This window comes from Portunus trituberculatus, chromosome 35, assembly GCF_017591435.1.
Source record: "Portunus trituberculatus isolate SZX2019 chromosome 35, ASM1759143v1, whole genome shotgun sequence".
Classification (NCBI taxonomy): domain Eukaryota; kingdom Metazoa; phylum Arthropoda; class Malacostraca; order Decapoda; family Portunidae; genus Portunus; species Portunus trituberculatus.
In genome coordinates, this window is record NC_059289.1 from 9627719 (window position 1) to 9635425 (window position 7707).

Here is a 7707-nt window from a genome sequence, read left to right on the forward strand (position 1 = left end):
GGAATGATGAAGAAGATATTATGTACCTTAATAATACCCCAGTTAGAATATGCAGCTTGTGTCTGGTCACCGCATATGAAGAAAAATGTGAAGAAGGTGGAAAGGGTACAGAGGCTGGCAACAAGGATGGTACCAGGACTCAGGGAGTTAGACTATGAGGAAAGACTGAGGAAACTGGGGCTGACCACATTAGAAGAGAGAAGAACAAGAGGAGACATGATAACTATGTATAAATTGGTGAACAAGATTGACATATTGGACAGAGAGTTGATAAACGTGACCACAAGTAATCATCTCCGAGGACATGGGAAAAAATTGATAAAAGACATCTGTCTAAATGACGTGAGAAAATACAGTTTCCCGCATCGTAGTATTGATAAGTGGAATAAACTGAGCAGAGATGTCGTTGACGCGGTGTGTGTCAATCAGATGAAAGAGATATATGACAGGAGTGGACAAGGAGACAGGACACAGAGAGCTTAGCTCGGGCCCTGTAATACAGAAATAGGTAAATACACACATACACACACACACACACACATCTTTGTGTGTGTGTGTGTGTGTGTACCTTTTGGCATTTTATTTCATGAATTCGGATTCCCAATTGCCTAATATACCACTTGTATGTGGTTGCCTTGTGCCAAGGATTAAAATCAGTTAAAGACATAATTGATATATATTATTAGAGTTTGAAGGACAATTGTGTATACAGGTGGGTAAATGTTAAAAAATGGTAGTAAGGCATCTTTCCCAGAATATTAAGTGAGGCCTGCACATTGAAAAGAAGTTCCTCAGCAAACTTTTGATATTGTGAAATGAGAAATAAAATATAATCCTTGCCTAACAGCAAATGAATGAAAAGCATGCTGTTCTTAGTGATGTGTATCTTAAAACTTATTTTACAATCTCTAATTCTGTTACGTTTTTTATCATCTGTTTTTGTACTGATTGTATATCTGTAATGTAAATTAATTTATATGTATCAACATATATAAACTTTTGGCTGTGATGATATGAGTGATTTTAATGAAATGCAAAGGCTCAGAGACTTTTGAAATTAATTACATTGTTGTCATCATGAAATTCTCTTGCAAGACTTAATCATAGGAGGTTCATTCATAGCTGGCTCTATCAGCTGGTCATGTCAGTTGCATGAAGGGGATAGGTATTCTATGATGCAACAGGATTAATTACTTCTGCTATTAGGTTCTGATGTAGAAGGAGCCTGTGCAACGGTTCAGCTAGATTAGAACATGTGTATCTGATGCATGCTGAAAAGATGATAAGTGAACATACTCATGCGACACAATATGTAATGACTGTGTAACTTATCTCTGTATAGTGTGGGCAGTGAAGATTTGTCAGCATTTTATAAAAGAAAAACCCTTGGAGTTCAGATGGATTTTAATTTTTTTTGTAGTATGCATAAGCTATGTGTGAGCAACGTATCTCACCTATATAAATATCTCCTTGGAGAAATTTTGTTCAAGTGAAATATAGATTATATCTTGATTTAGTTCCTCCATATACTTTGTGTTCATAAGCATATATTTCCTATATGTTTGAATTTGTTCTGAATGGAATTTTTTACCACATGCATTTCTGAGATGGTGGTAGTTACCCTTCTAACTTAGCTGAAATTGATTATCATACGATGTCAATGATGAAGTTTCCACCAATAAGCTAGCGGTTTGCAAACTTGTGTTCTTGTTAAGTGGATGCCATACTCTATAGTTAACAATTCCAAATGTACCAGTTGTGTCCTTATTTCTCAGAGTGTTATGTAATTGACAGCTATCCAACATAAAACTAAATTTAAACATTTATTACAGATTTTTATTGATTTTCCTATGAAAAAGATGGTATTGTGAACTAGCTATTGCATAATGAGAAGGCTTGAGTTGAAACAAAATCTTGTCAATAATATTACTTAGATCTAGACCTTATAAAAAATGGATTGGTAGAAATACAGCAATCTTCAATATAATTTGCCTACATTTATCCAAGAAAATAATGAAATGTATGCCTATGTAGTTAAAGAGGCACATGTCATGTTTACACCACATCTTTATAGTGCTTTCAATGTTGTGATAAATACTAGTCATAGGCAGATCAGAGCACTTTGTTTATTCCTACTTTCAGTATACTAGTATTAGGCACATAATATTACCATATTCTAGAGGGCAATATGACAGTCTACTATAGGCTGTTCACTTCGGTTAGGTTCCTGCTTCACACAGGTGTGTAGGTGAGGTAGTAGAAAATTGCAAACATTGCCAAACTTCAATTATTAACAGGATACCTAAGTTATGTGATGCATGCATAACACTCACATGTGACCTGCAAAGCTTTAGTGTCATTTTTTTCAAATATTTCTTGACGGTAGTATTACACTTCCATGGTATGTTTTTATGGTTTCTATAAATGTTTAGTCTTGTTTGAAGTGTGTCCTGCGCCTGTGCTGGGTAAATATGTGGTGTTTTATGGCGTATGTTAAAGGCTTTTTAACGGTCAAAATTTCTCACTTGGAATTTTGAGCTTTTTCATTTCAAGGTATAAGTGGGCCTTTATGGTAGCAAAAAATTGCCTGTCCTCTTTTAAGTGTGAAATCAATCCAATGAATGAAATATGCGGACTTTGAAATGGTGTTTGGTGCTGTTGTAAAAAGCTCTTATTTTTCTTTATTTTATTTGCTCACGTTTCTGCTTCTCGGTCTAACTCGCTGTAGAATGCCCTAAAAGAGCTCAGACTCCTGAAATGTGATAAAATACACGCCAAGTGAAAATGGCTTGACTTTACAGGACGTTTTAAGAGATTTATAGGTTAAAATGTTTTTGTACTTTTAACGTACTTAATTTAGACCTTTTTTAAAAACCAGTTAAGCTGGAGATATTTTGATATTTTGAAAATTAGTTAAAGTATTTATCACGTCATAAAATAACAAGCATTTGGCTGTGGCTTCGTTTTTCTAAAAGTCATTTTTGAAATCAAATTATATACGTAATTTAGCCGAGTCCCCCTGTTCCCGTTCTCTCTCTGATGACCAGCATAGTCCCAGGCTGGCGCCTTTTTTCCAAATCCGCAGTTCGTCGATATTTTGCCTAATATCTAGTGATTTCTACGTGTTTTCGTGGGTTTCTAGGTTCAGATGTTTAGATAATTGTAGCAGAAGGAGGAAGAAAGTTGAAATAAAGGAGGATAAGGAGGAAGAGGGAGAAATGGAGGAGGAAAAGGAGCAGCAGCAAAGCTACAATACTTAAGTCACCCTCCATTTCCTAAATTTTTTGTCTAATATCTAGTGTTTTGATGTGTTTCTAGGCTCAAACGTGTGGATGGAAGGAGGAGGAGGAAGAAAAAGGGGTAACAATGGAGAAGAATGAAGAAAAAATGAGAAATAAAGGTGGAATAGTAGAAGCCAAGGTGTAATATTTAGGTAAGTGTCCCTTTTAATTCTAACGTTCTTTATGATGCATACTGTTAGTTTTGGGATAGATTTGGGGTATTTTAAGCTTGTTCATTAGTGTTGCAGGCTGTTTGGAGTGTCATAAGTATGCTTTGGGGTTCATTTCGTTTGTTTTCAGTATATGTTAGATCTTTTAGGTATATTTTACGTTTTTTGGGAGTGGATTGAGGTGTGTGTGAGTATTAGCATGTTTTGAGTGTGGTTTGGGAGAACTGAGGGATTGGTTGGTGTTCTGAGTGGGATTTTGGTTTATTATGAGTGTTATAAGTGTTGGGGGGGGTTTTAGTGGTCTTTTGGGTGTGTGTGGGGGATATTTCAGTAAATATTGGGTGTTTCTTGTGAGTTTGGAGGTATTTTAACCTGTTATGTGTTTTCTTAGTGTGTTTTGGAATGTTATTGAAATTTTTTAAGAGGGTTTGGGTATGTGTGGTTTGTCGTAGGTGTGTATAAGAATGAATTGGGCCTATACAAGGATTTTTTAGTACGTTTTGAGGCCCTCAACAGGCTAGCTCAGTGTCAGTGGGCCCTTATAACAAGTGTCCTTTATCATTGATTACCCGCTTCGTTCCCAGGTGACGACAGGCAGAATGAGGTGGACGTGGCGGAGGCTGTGGGCGGTCAATTCACGGCGCAGATTATCTACACCTTGCACCACGCTGACTGCCCGCCGCTGTTTACTAAAGTCGGGCAAGCCTGTGTCTCCGTGTTCTGCCCTGGATATAGGAGTAAAGGAAGTTGTGGTTTTTGTTGTTGTTCTTGTTTTTCTGTTAAGATTTGTTTGCTCTCTCTCTCTCTCTCTCTCTCTCTCTCTCTCTCTCTCTCTCTCTCTCTCTCTCTCTCTCTCTCTCTCTCTCTCTCTTCTCTCTTCTTCTTCTTCTTCTTATTATTATTATTATTATTATTATTATTATTATTATTATTATTACTACTACTACTACTACTACTACTACTACTACTACTACTACTACTACTACTACTACTACTACTACTACTACTACTACTACTACTACCGTTCTTTGAGTGAGGATAGGTAGTGTCAGGTCACGACGCGTTACGTCAGCAGGTTCCCACGCCTGTCCCTTCTTGCATATATCGTTACATCATCCACAATCCCTTCCCCAACCCTGTGTACCACAAGACAACAGGCATTGAGGAGAACGCCATTTCAATATTGTTCCATCTCTTGTTCCAGGATTCAGTACTACTAACGCCAAAGAAGTGAGGCAAGTTTTTGGAGTGAGCGTGCATGACATACGAGTACAATAGACACCAGACGGCTACTACTGCCGGTGTTGCCAAAGGAATAAGAGGAGGAAAAAAAGGAAGAGGAAGAAGAAAATGGTGATTCTTGGAGACGTACCAATGAAGTTCTGAAGGTTGGCCACAGATCTTCATCACTGGTGTAGTGTATTTCATTGACCATTTGTAGATTGGGTGGATAAATTTGTAGAATTTGTAGACAGCTGTAGATATGTAGCGGGTAAGGTTTTTTGCAATGCCTTATCTATAGCAGCAGAAAACAGTAATATTTAGAAGTTATGCATAGCATTGTAATAGGAGTGTACAGTGTACATATGTATATAGTATTTAAGAAAGGAGAGTGTAGACCAAGAGAGGAAGGTAACCTCTTGGGTCACGATTCCTCTGCTCATCAATCATCCTTCCTGTCACCCATCATGATCGTTTATGGCTTAAGGACCAAATGACCAACGTGTTCACTCCATGCTGGAATTCACCATGCATGGAGAAACACTTAGTGATAACATTCCTTGTTAGGAGACGCCATCTTCTTAGTGAGGGAGTGTAGCGAGCATGCTGGCTAGTCACACATCAACGGCTAGCTGTGCGTCGCGGAGGATGATGACACGATGTGTCTTGCTGCCAGGCCATGACAGTAAATTAGTACCAAGTAGTAGTTTTTAAGGGTAGTAGTAGTAGTAGTAGTAGTAGTAGTGGAGTGCTTCTCACTCACAGTATTGCAAGGTGTGATGTAGACGTGGCTGTGTCTGTAGTGATCACAACAACCTGTTCCTTCTTGTGTGTCTCGAAGAAAGATCACAAAAAGTATTTTTTTTTTTTTTTTTGTTTTCTGTTGTGAAGCACAAAGGTATTGTTACGTGTTTCCCAAGATGATGTTTTGTGAGTCTTTCAATGCAATACTTAATTTAAGTGTCTGGCCAGTGTCTTGTAACGTGATGCAGTTTTTGTTACTTGTATTTATTTTTCATACCTAATGATATGACGATATCTTGTGAATGATACTCCTATATATTTCTAATGGCAACACAATATCTCTTGATATAATAAAATGCATAATGTATCGACTTGTTTTCCTATCAGTTGAAAGAGATGGAAAACAATATCTGGTTTGCAAGTGAAGCGAAATTAGTCAACCATTTGTTGCATGGCACCACAGCGTCTGAGGTGATATGATGCCACAATATAGTTGCATGGAAATACTAGTAGTAATGTGTAAACTGACACACTGCCGTTCATGATGGCGAAGGTGGTTAGGTGTGGGTGTTGGCGGTGCTAGTGGAGATATTTACATGCTTGTGTGTAGATAGATAGATAAATAAGTTGGTAATTTGATAGGTTCATTCACAGGGAAACAGACAACAGTTCGATGGTGTATACATTGCTACAACAATTAACTTATCAATCAATCAATTTAACATCAATGAGATTTAAAAGGCGAGTGATGAAAGTGTGGGGAAAAGAGGGGGAGGGGGAGGTGGAGAGGGGACGAGGGAAACTCCACCACCACCACCACCACTGACCAGACGTCCATTTCATCACCAGACACGAGACCTGGGGTGGGGGGAGAGGGAGAGAAAATGTTGTGCTCTGATAAGATATTCTTAATTTTCCTTTTTTCTATTATTTCCTGTCTTCTCTCTCACTCACTTATTCACTCACTCATTCACTCACTCACTCTCCTGCCTGAATCCTGTCCTCCACCACCACCACCACCATCAGTTCATTCCTCCATCACGGACACAAACACGTCTTGAAAGAAGGTTAGTCCGCCGCTGAGAGTCACCTTGGCTGTCTGGCTGGCCACCCTGCGTGCCGCGGAACCAGACGAGCGGTGGAGGGACGGTGGTCGCGGTTGCGTGTGTAACACTGTGTATTAATATTGTTTGTGTTTTAATTAAGGCGTGTACACACGTTGCATTTCCACGTATCGGATCACCGTTGCGTAGCAGTGTTGACAGGATAGTGCTTCACCGTTGCGTGTCAAAATATGACACAAAGTTACGTAACGTGTTCGATCCGTCATTTTTCGGTCTTTTGGCGTCAACTCAAAGGAATGATACACAACTCACTAACTTTCGTGTGTGTGTGTGTGTGTGTGGACGAGGAGCGTGGGATCGTCGCGTTGCATGTTCAGTGTTGTTATCTTGGTTTGGTCCTGCTTGCGTTGCCGCGTCAGATGCCTGATATATATATATATATATATATATATATATATATATATATATATATATATATATATATATATATATATATATATATATATATATATATATATATATATATATATATATATATATATATATATATATATATACTAGTATTTCCGGCACTTTCATCGTCGGGCTCCAGGGAACGACATCATTATTCGTATTTTGGTCAGCCCATCGGCAGCGAAGGCTTCCAACAAGGTTTGCACTTTTATAGACCATTACTTTGCTGTCCTTGATTTCCGGGAGCTCCTGATGACAGGTGTGGCTAAAGTCAAAGTAGGGAAAGGCGGGGAGCATTCATGCTGGCAGTGATGGACCGCAGAGCCATCACTATAATAGGTGGTGGTAGTAGACTAAACCATTTAACTCAGATATCCGTGTGGCACTAGTGTGAAATGAGTATAGTGCTTATTTCTCTTACTTGTAGAGGAATGTGATGGTGGTGGTGGTGTAAGTAAGTTTGTCTTTTCTTTTTTTTTCTTTTTTTTCTTCTTTCTTTTAAGACGGTGTCCCATTTTCATGAGTCTGTTATTGAATGTACGAAGAGTAAAGGGATACAGTGGCTGTCCTTTCGCTTTTTGTCTTGTATGAGAGAGAGAGAGAGAGAGAGAGAGAGAGAGAGAGAGAGAGAGAGAGAGAGAGAGAGAGAGAGATTTTTATTTATCAATTCATCTCTATATACATCTGTCCATGCATATATCTTTCTATCAATCTTTATTTCTTCTTTTTTTTCATATGTGTATCTACGTATACATCTCTCTACCTATATTATTT